General features: G+C 37.2%; 1 protein-coding gene across 1 annotated transcript in view; it reads left to right on the top strand.

The window, feature by feature from the left end:
• The first annotated feature begins 8,697 nt into the window (after positions 1-8,697).
• The window catches only part of LOC126867641 (uncharacterized), a 94,569-nt gene continuing 91,640 nt past the window's right edge, over positions 8,698-11,626 (top strand). The window contains exon 1 of the mRNA XM_050622350.1: positions 8,698-10,408. The gene's annotated coding sequence lies outside the window, so the exon portion shown is untranslated. The remainder of the gene's footprint in view (positions 10,409-11,626) is intronic.

Raw genomic sequence — 11,626 nt, 5'->3', positions numbered from 1 at the left:
AGAGAGAGAGAGAGAGAGAGAGAGAGAGAGAGAGAGAGTCAGAAGATGTAGAAAAAGCCTTTAACGTCTTCTTCCACGATCTCCGCCCTGCTTTTACCTCTTGATGACTTCTTTTACTTTTTATTTAATGCCCCTTGCCCTCCCCTGTTCTCTTCTGTTGTTTTTAATTATTTATATCAACTCGAGAATGGAGCGACTGCGCGTCGCGGTCGACAGTACGAGCAACAAGGAAAACAGAGAAAAAAAGATGCGATCTTTTGTATTTAATTTGTTTAATAAAAAAATCATTGATCATAGTACAACAGCCCCGAGTGCGTTTTTGGTTTCGTGGAAGGAAATCAAAGCTCTTTCCTCGTTTATTTACATTACATATTTATACACGCGTCGAAATGCCTTTAATCCTTCATTTAGTCCTCTGATCCGTCGTTCAGTTCCACGCGGCGAATATAACCGAGGATAAAACGAAAATTAACCCTTAGAAGCTGTTGTTCAAGAAAATCACGCTAATACTATCGTGAATGAAATTTCACCCCTGGCTCGGCACATTTTTGGTTATTTTCATAAATGACGAAGTCAAGCAAATGCAATTGACGGGCTCGCAGCAACAATTTAAATTGTATTTGTTGGAAGAGAGAGTAAACTATAGGTTTCATACTCGAGTGTGTCTGATATTTAGAAATACAAAGGTTTATAACTAGGAATATTAGCCGATTGTGAATTTATAGCGCGTTTCAAAAAATTAGTTTCTGTTGGTTTACTCAAATTAGTTTCAGTCAATCAGTTTCAGCGTTGTCTTTATTGTATGCAATAAAAAAGTAGGAAATTTATCGATTGTAATTATTAATATAAGACAAAACTCTGAGTAACGTTGAATATAACGTACGATTAATATATTACGAAGAAACAAAATTTGTGCACAAAGTGAAACTTCGCTCATGGTAGCCTTTAAGGGTTAAAAATGGGACAAAACAAGTACAAAAGAAACGATAGAGAAATAATAAGCGAACAACCAAATTAAAAGAGAAAAAGAGCGAAAAGGAAAGGAGAAAATTAGAAGAGCAAAAGAAAGGAAGTTGGAGTAGAAAAGTGAGAAAAGTCTTTCGTCATCGAATGGCTCATCTAATATGGCTTTTTGTAGATAATAAGGTCCTTCCGTGATGTTTCAATTGTTTTCCTCTTTCGATCGATTTCTGTGTACGGTATATATTTATTGACGAAAACGACCGTGCAAAATCGAGAGAAAGCATCGAATTTTTCCATTTTTACCATTTTTCCAACGCCACTGAGTTTCGGTTTAGAAGCTTATTTCGACGTGAACGAGAGGATGTTTTCCACGATGTACGATCGAGACACACGCGCAACTAGCGAGGCGACGACCACTGTAATCGTTTCGATTCTTTGCTCTACAAGGTGAAAGCGTTTTAACTCTTTATTTGGCGACTGATTGAAACGATCGAGGATAATTTGGTTAACTATCGGATAAATTGCTTAACAAAGTTTATTGTTTGTTTCATGTTTGGTACTATCTTAAAAATAAAATGTGACTTCTCAATGTCCGGTTAAAAAGAGTTCTTGTTTATTTTATTGATATCTAGTAGTTTCTTGATGTCAGGCCGAGACAACAATTTAATTAAGCCTTTATCAAACTTCTTATTTATATATTTAGGTATCATTTTGTATGCTTATTGCTGGAACAATGTGGATGTACATTTTTATGGACACGTATTTTTTAAAGGAAATCGCTGAAGGAATTGAATCAAAATGGAAATTCGTTTCATTTATTCGATATCGTAATAGGTATTTTACTTTCTATATTTTATATATTTTTTCAGAAATACATCAATATTCGTTATCTAGATACATTGTTATTTTCCTATCATTGATTCGCCGCTGTATAATTCATTTATGGTAGTTTTTAATTTCTTCGTCAAAGCGGAGAAACAAAGAAAAAATGAGATTTTTGTGGGTTGATTTCGGCGAGACTATTTGATTTCATACATTCATTATCGCACGTAGTTTCTAATTGAAAGTAAAAAAAGAAGGTGAAGGAAAACGGGGTACAAAATTACGATTTATCGTAGCTCTTTGAGTATCGTACTTTTTACGAAATATATCTAAAATTCAGAAACGAAGAAAGGAAGGTTGTGTATTTTTATTAGAAAGAGAAACGAATAGAGAAAAGAATGGAACGGTGGCCAAATAAAGAGTTAGAAGATCGTATTTTTATAAGATTTGTTACGAAATAGAACGATAAGCTGGAAATACCGAAGGTCAATGAGAGGGTACCGTATATAAAAGGAGAATCCGTGGGAACGAAACTGGTGGTGATACTACTGCTACTATTTTGTACGATATGATGTTCTTGTATATCTGTCCGCCGTATGTATAGGAACGAAGTCTACCGATTATTAAAATAGATGGTTCAAATTGTATCGAACACGTATTAAACGATTTGTAGCGTGATGGACACAAAACTCCGGCTGTCTTTACGATGAGTCATTTACGACGTTGTTCCCATTAATGTACACCTGTAAAATCCCTATCGAACAATATACGAGCTATTAAAAGATTGGCAAAGGCTACTTTGTAATTCATTCACGTGCCACGTCTCTTTGATTAAATATTAAAATAATAAACATTAATTGGAATTATTAAATCTTCTTATTTTTATAAAATAGCAATTTTCATTCGAGGTCTTCGAATCTTCTTTATACGTATCGTTGCTCCGATTTTCTGGATCTTTACTTTGCATCTATTAGACTTTACTTTCAATTATCAGATTTGTACCTTTTAGATATCAGATTTTGTTCGTGGAAAAGGAGACTTTGATATCTTTAGTATCGAGCAATTGAAATTATCGTAACCTCCTAACAAATGGAAATTAGATCTTATTTATAGATATTATTTATATTAGTTTTAATTATCAGATTTTGTTCGTGGAAAACACACTTTGTATCTTTAGTATCGAACAATTGAAATTATCCCAGCCTTCTAAAAAATGCAGCTAAATCTAATTCATAGCGGTACAGAACCTTTCTCTACATCCGATATATTCGCTGAAATTTATAGTTGAATCTTTGTCTATTTTTATCCGAATAATTTGCAAAATTAACGTCGATGGTATCATGTTACGTTATTCAAATCGTTGTAGCTGGTTTGATTAGATTCTGCGATTGCAAAATGCAAAATTGCAGGTTGTTTCCAGGATCGACACGTGGCATCGACGACCACCTGTTGCTTTAGGCAGGAACCAACTGACAGCAAAGGGTTAGCGAAGTCAGCTGTGCGTAAAATTGCGACTCGAATGCATCGTCTTTGAAATGTTTCTTCCTTTGTAGAACGTTGGTTCTACAACAGCAAGCATGTGAACGTTACGAATCGATGCTTCACAGAGTTATATCGAATCCTTCAGAAAATTAACACGAAGATAATTTTAAAAGCGATCTTTAAAGAGATTTTTCGACAAACTTTGTAAAGTTCTAATCTCCTTATCCTAATACGAAATTAAGTAACAAATTTGTTAGTGAAGTTTTACTCGAAACGAAAAGAAATACGTTCAATTTTCTATATCAGAAGATTGATTATAAAATTCTAGTCAACAAATAGTATTGTTGGGATTATCGTAATACGGAGATTACGATTGATACTATTTTATGAATTGTACAATGTTTTGTACATGTTTCTTCGCTTATGGAACCTGTGAAAGATCGATTACTTGATAAAACAGTAATTCCGATCGATAAGATTATTATTTGTTTACTTTGTTTCTAGCCGACTAAGTTTTATGCGAAACTACTTGGTGTTCGCTACAATGTTATTAAAACTACAGCTGTCGACCTGTAACATTTTACAAGAAGTATGCCACATAATCGAGCTGTTCTACAGTTATACCTTTGATCAACTCGATAAATTACAGAGCAGACAAAAATGGCGATATTACAAACATTACTGCATTTGTAATTTGCTCTGCGAATTAAGATTAATATAAATAATTACGTTCTTAAGATAACTACAATCATAGGAGTAAGTTTTTGTCATTTGTCATTTTGTCCAAAGTTATTTGTTTTAGTATTTTTCTACAAGTCGAACAGTAATTATCCAACAGAGTAATGAAATTGGAAAACTTATAAAACTAAAGTTAATTAGTTTTTTTCCCAAGAGGTTTAGCCGTAATTAAAGTGATGTAATACGTATAACTATGTTTTTATCTCAAAAAGGGCGAACATCAATTTTGCTAGACTCGTGCGTGACTTTAACAATCGTAAAAAGAAGACTACGAAATCTGTCAGTAGTTGTTTGGAGTTGCCAGCTAAGAACTGACATTTTAAAAACTAAACAATTACTTGAATCATTTTTCATTAAAAATTCTTAACATTGAAGACTTTATTTTCGCTTTAAATAATTCTCAGATAATCGTCAAGTTTCGTCCGATTTATTGAAATTCAAGCACTCACAGTTTACTATTTCAGACGTACATATTTTCATAAACGTAACTGTAAAAACCGGCCTCTCAAGCTTTCAACATCGTGATGTTCCTTAACCGTTTTAGCAGCGCGCAGATAATTAATGATTTCCATTTTCAGAATCGGTTCAGACGGGCAATTTCCAGACGAAACAGTATCATGGAAATAGAGCGTGGCTTTAGTACATATAGCATTATTTTAAAAAAATGTATCTTCGTTCAATCTCCGTTATATCTCCGCTTGTTTCTCAGTGACTTTCAAATTAACCGGCAATTAAATTTATTAACGCATCATCTCGATTATGTAATACCTGTTGCGAAAAATGTAATACTTAATATAAAGACGTAACAGATGATGGACGTTTAAAATTGCGAGGAACGTAATACTTAATAAAGACGTAACAGTTGATGGATGTTTGAAATTCCATTCGAAGAAATAATTTTAATAGCGTGTATGCGTGATCTTACGATACCATTCAGAAAGAAATATTTTTCATATCGTTTGCTATTATTTGCGATATCTTACTAACAACAAGTATCTTTTTAAACGTAACACTTTCTTTTTTACTCTCGACATTGACATTGCACTAATTACAGATGATAAGTGTGGTACCGATAATTTGAAATAAACACGAGGGTTAAAAAATATGTGGGCGATATTTGTAGGGGCGCCTCCAGGATTCAAGCTAGGCGAAGAAACATCACGCACGACAACGTAGATTACAGTTTATTTTTCAAGTTACAAAGTATCTGACACGTTATGCTATACACGAAATATTATTATAAATCTTATTATAAATCTTCTTAAAAGAGGAAGAGTATTCCCAATATATACGGGCATGATCACTAGGATTTTCGTTCAAAAATTCACGAAAAAAAAAAAAAAAAAAACGTGGAAATATGGAACGAGGTCGATTGCAATTTCTTGATCGCGTGACACGAGGTCAATTTTTTTGTTCGCGTTATACGAGAGTGATTGGAATTTTTTTGATCGCGATATATTGGACGGTAGTTGCGATCCTTTGATCGCATTATACAAAGACGACTACGTCTTTTTGATCGTCGCGTACGAATACGTACTGTACTTAATCTGATCTATAATCGGGATCCTGATACCGATTCCCGGAGAACAGAGATCTATCGCGTTCACCTACGTCTCCCCTCCCCGCGTACTTTTTGCACTACACTCTACCTCCTACCATCGTTTCGCCATTTCCCTCTCTCCGGCGAGTTGATGCACGATGCAGGGGAGAAAGACACGCCGCCTTCTGACCGGCTCGTAGTTGCTCGAAAACCTCTCTTACCTGCGCCGTGCGCTCGGTTTTATCCTTCGACACGTTTCCGATCGGTCTCGTTGTCGCGTGTCCTGTCCGTATCTACCGCGCGAACCCTGACCTTCCGCCATTTTGGTCGCGCCGCCGCTTCCGGCTCGTCGCCAAACCCTCGGCCGCCGTTCTTACCGATCGAGCGATATCGCGGCCCCCAATCGATCGAACTTCGCCGGGAAACATGTTCGAAAACGCGCGGTCTGCGCGCTCCTACGTCGACTCGATCCTCGTTCGCGCCAGCAACGCGATGTTTTGATCTATTCTCGATCCTCCTTTCGGAGGATATCGCGATAATTCACGAGAGTCGTCGATAGCAAATAGATTGAGAAATCAAATTGCAATCGTTGGAGGATCGTCGCTGGAAATTTGTACTCTGACAAAAGTCTGGATAAAATTGCAAAGATCGAAAGACACTCGTTGTGCGTGTATGTGTGATTGTTGTTATTACGCGGTAAGGAGAAGTCGAGAAGTGTGTTTCCGGGGGGTTGTTTGGTGCTTAGGAGCGTGGTTGATACTGCGACGAAGTGAGTAGAGACATCAGTCGTGCTTGCAGAGTGGAATAGGATTTCTAAGGGATTCTTATTCGTAAGAGAAGGGAACTATTGGTTGCGAAGACTCGGTGATCGTTCGAAAATTCCGCACAACTTTCCTACGCGTGTAAGATTGTTGAATAAAACAATTTACGGAATAAATAAGAGGAAGAAACGGTACAAGAATCTTAGAAAGTTTCTTACTTTCAACAAAGCTAACAAAGTACCTTTAAAAGAGTCTTTCTATATTATCTGCAAACATTAAAAAATCTTCACGGTCAACCGTTACTTTATCAGAGAAGAAGAGATACAGTCGAAGAACCAATAGGAAGCAAATCCAATTACGATACCTTTGTACAATTAGGAAACAATTGCGCTTAATGCAACGAGACAAATGGTCCATCGATCATAACACGTCTTTGCCTCCAATCAGGGAGTACCAAGCACTTTCTAGGAAGACCCAGTAGCCGATTCAACGCCGCAGAGTCCAACTTGGACATCTAGAAGTTGGATGGCCAAGTTTGGACGCCTCGACGAATCCGTTTCCAGTTGAAGCAGCCTCGAAAGCGTAATTCCAGCGACTATCGACTAGTCTATCGTTTCACGACGACAGTATCGTCACGAATCTCGTGCACAAAGACCTAACCGCGAGAAAATCGATCGGAAATTCAAATAGCTGATCAATGTTCGACGAGATCTGGCTCTAAATAAATTGCAAACTTTCGATCGGGTATCTGTTCGTTAAGACTCGTGCAACGAAGGTAGTCGTCGAAAGGACTGATCAACAGGTTGCTGATCTAGATAGAGCTACACCACGGGATTGTTGGTTAACTTGCTCTCAAGAGGAAGTCCAAGGAACTCGAGATCGAGAGTTCTGTCTTCTGGCACGAGAGTTCCTCGTCTCTTGCTGTCCGATCGAGAGGAAAACGAGGCCCGGTACCACAGAGGGATTAGATTGGCAAGTTGCCGGGTGATAATCCGAGTATTGCGGGTTTTAAGGATGGAAATTTGGCGGAGACGAAGTTTCGACGAACACGTGCAGTGAAAGGTTAAATTGTTCGCCGTGAAGTTTCACAGTTCACCGTAGGAAGGAATTTTAGCGTGATCGATCGGTAATTATTTCTTTTGTCGTAGCGAGGACGAATAAAGTGTCTTAAATTGGAGATTAGGAAATTTTAGCACGAGCGATCGATAACTTTTTTCTTCGCGAGAATCTAAGTGTTTTGTACTCTTGAAAGATTAAAGAAATGTTCTGAATGAAAAACAGCTTCAGATTAGCCGATAACTTTGTTTCCTTTGAAGACGAGCAAAGTGTCTTGGTCTTGGGATTAGGAAATCGAGATCGGGAAATGTTCTAAATGATAAGTAAATTAATCGATAATAGTTCGATGATTCATAAAGTGATTTTTTTTCGTTTTCTTTTTTTTATCGAAGAGATACGGCGATCATTAGAGTAGAAAAGAAAGAATTAGGTTAGCGAGGGAATTGAGATAACCAGGCGAGAAAACCGGTTTGAAAAGTGTCGTATCGAGGATCGTAGTGTAAAATCGTGGAATAAATCACCGGCTTAGTTTGTTCAAAGCCTATTCAGACGCAACCTGATAATAAGCCGTATTGACATTTCGAAGATAACGAATAATATATCGTTGACACGATAAAGAGGAGTCGATTTGTAGAAAAATATAGCAACAACGGATTCGATTTAAAGTTCCGGGATTGAATTAAATCTTCATGAACCGATAGAGAATCGCCGTTTCGATGTAATATTTATTGCTTTTTTAAATCAGAAATCCTTATTTCAGTGATCGTGCTTCTATGAAACGTTTCTTTTCTTCGGATCATTTTATTCAATGGACATTGTACAGCACGAAACGAAGCTTTTCACAATGGAAATAAGATTCCAATCGCAACATTGTTAGTAGAAACATATTTCTTCCATTAATCAAAGATCGAATCAAAAGAGGAGTTCGTTGATCAAAAGTGTAATAAAATCGAGTGAAATATCGTATCGGGAAGTTAAACCGCAATCGCGAAACTTCCACTTCAATCGAGTCTAACGAACTCGAACAACTTCTGGAATTAAGGGCTGCAACATCGTTGAAGATTAAACTCGAAGGCCACGAATTTATTGTTCCCAAGGAATACCACGAGCTTTCTCGTGAAATAAGAAACTCGAGATTATTGAAGATAATAAAGGAAGGAATTTTAAGACTTCGTAAAAGTGTACTCCGTTGTAATCAGGATTAAATACAGCTTCGTTATACATACTTTCTACCCGCGTAGAATTATTGCAATCAATTATAAATTTTTCTAATTTCATAACTCACTTTTCCTAGCGAAGCATTCTCGTTAATTTGTATAATATTCCCGTTGTTTGCGCAAACAAATTTTTCGAAATAGAATTTGCAAATTTTCAGAAGTTATTCGTTTAATTATTACTTTTCGAAACAAAAGAGTTTCTCTAATTAAAAGTAATTCGTTAAAATTAAAACTTCATTGAAGGCGAGTGTGCGTACAGGCCATTGATTTCAGCGTAAGACAATTATACTAAATTACGATGCAAGGATAGCTTGCAAAGATTATATAAATTTTGTTCGCAGTAGAAGAAAGGAAAAAGAAAGTAGAAGGTGAAGAAGGATCAAAGATTTAATAGATCGACGAAAGAAAGACAGAAAAGTGTAAAAGTTCAGAGAACTTCGTTAACGCTACAGCGGAGAAAGCTTCCTAGTACTTTGTAAAAGCTAGGTAAGCAAGTTGAGGAAGTTTACGGAACTTCACGAAAGGTACAGAAGCGTGCTAACGATTCTCAGAGAATTTCACAAAAGCTATAGAGATAAGTTAAGGAAGCTTACTGTAATCTGTAAAAGATTAAGGGAGCAAGCAAGAAAAGTATGCAGTATTTTGCCGTAAAATGTTTCAAAGATTACGGAAGTAAACTGTAGTACTCTACAAAAGCTCCAAAAGTAAATTAAGAAAGTCTTAAAACATACGAAAATCTATAAAAGTGTACTAAAAACTGCTAGAGAATTACGCCTAAGTCGAAGAAGAAGCAAATCGAGGAAGCCTACGCTATTCTGAGAAAACAACAAGAAAATCAAGTTAAAAGGTTGTACAAAATCTACAAAAGTGAACTGTAAGAGTTCACGAACGTCCGCGTGCACAATTATACAAACTTTACGAAACCAACGAACGAAAACTTACAGCGTTTTACAGAATCTCTCCAGGACCAATCTATAAGAAGCTTGGAAATCGTATAGAAGCTTCGTAAGCAAAAGAGGCGATAGAATACTGCAGAAATTGAGTATCGAATCGCGTTAAAAGATCGATCTAGCATTCTGATCCAACGTAATAATCTTCTTGACCAAGTAAAAGCAAAGTATTTAACTACGATCGAACGTGAGTGCCCTGTGTGAGTTCCTAGAACTCAGCTATAAGAAGCTTGCAAACCTTAGAGAAGCAAGAAAGCCAATAACAGAACACCACGGAAACTGGCTATCGATCGACGTTAAAAAAGGTCAATCTGCTAACCAAATCCAACGAAATAATCTACTTAATTAATTAGAAACAAAGCGTTTGGCTATAATCGAAAGTGAGTGCCCTGACCCTGCAACCGACTGAGAACTTTCGTCGATTGTCTTGCCGAAGATCTACCGGTCGCGTGATTCATCGAGGCCACCGGTTGAGCAGGTCAGGGACGCGAGTTCTGCGGCTTCAGGCCGGTGCACATCCAACCTGGATTTCTACACGATTTAACGCGCGTCGGGCTTCGGGGACGCTGTGAGCGTGTCGGCGTGCAGACGGCCCGGCATTATCTCTGCAACGCGACGATAAAGTTCCGCACGAGGGACACGATAAAAGCACGCGGGTTCTGCTTGATTAATCGCGCGTCTCTATTCACCGATTTTGTTCTCGTTAGGACAATCCGTGCTGGACCGAGCGCGACGAAATATAGCGAGGACGTTGCTCGGGGTTGGAAAGTGAGAATAATAAATACAGGAGGTGAATCTTCCGATGGCAGGTGAATTGTGAAGTGAAACGTGGAATTGGAGGAAGTGGGAAGCAGTTGGGATTGGAGAAACTGCAAAGTGGTGAGTAATCTGCGGATCCCTGAGATCTTTGGTGATTTTGCGGAGCTACGGAGAATTTATTAGGGCTGTTGCTTCGATCATTAATCGTTCTGCTCTTCTTACTTCTCTTTTGGAACGTTTTATTCGTAAAATGTATGGAACGTACAGAGACAATAGTGAAATAATATTGGATATCAAATTAAATATTTAGTAATTATTTATTTTAATAGTATCTATAAAAATATAATACTCTGTGTCATAAGAATCCGAGGAAAACAACAGGATTAAGTAGAGTTCTGGGGCTTATATCTTTTAAATACATGTTTAACAAAACGTAGATTATTATATCGTTAAGTTGGGCAGGACTTTAGGTCGAGTTATTTAACGTTAAAGTATGATAAGCAGAGTAGATTTGAGAATATGACAAAATTTCATACTTTGCATATTCAAGTACTTTCAAGCTATTTCATTTGTACAATCAAATTATTAGAGCCGAGGCTTTTCGCAAGCACTGCAGCTGCTTTTATCAGGAAATACAATTTCGAGATATTGTTACTCGATTATGACTACGAGATTCTATTATTACGCGATAATTTGTAAAACTGATATAGCAGTTTTGTTTCGATGAAATTCAATTTCTGCACTGATATTTCATCCGTCTTTCTTGTTTTTAATGGAGAATCCATGAAATTCTCAATTTTTATTACGAAGATCAACGATATTCCGAACTTGTGCAAAAGTCAAGGCGGACAGAAATACAAATATTATCATATCACGTCTAGTAATAGATCTTTTTTTTTTATTAAGATTTATTAATTTAAAGAATTAGATTAAAAAGTGGAAGGTCGTAGCTATAAGAATTTATACGAATTCGTCTTTACGATCGTGAAATGGATACTACGACGATTAATGGATACAGAAAAATCATCTTAAAAATTACGTCTCCCCTTTCGCGCTCTCGTCGATATTTAACGAATGATCGGTGATTAAAAGAGGTTAATAAGCACGCTCCAAGTCGATCGAGATATACGACAAGGATTCAGAGAATCGTAGCGAATCGTTGGAAGAGCGGCGCCATTCTGGCGAACGAAAACGAAGAAAGGAACGTAATCAGCGTCGTAGGAAGCGCAAGATTATCGATACCCCTCGTGAAAATAAGAAACCTCTTGTCGTTGATCGACTGTACCAGCGTGCCGTGGTTTGTTCGAAGATTAACTCGGCAATTAAGCCAACGTGCCC

This window comes from Bombus huntii, chromosome 7 (assembly GCF_024542735.1).
Source record: "Bombus huntii isolate Logan2020A chromosome 7, iyBomHunt1.1, whole genome shotgun sequence".
Lineage (NCBI taxonomy): Eukaryota > Metazoa > Arthropoda > Insecta > Hymenoptera > Apidae > Bombus > Bombus huntii.
This window is presented reverse-complemented; position numbering and strand designations above follow the sequence as displayed.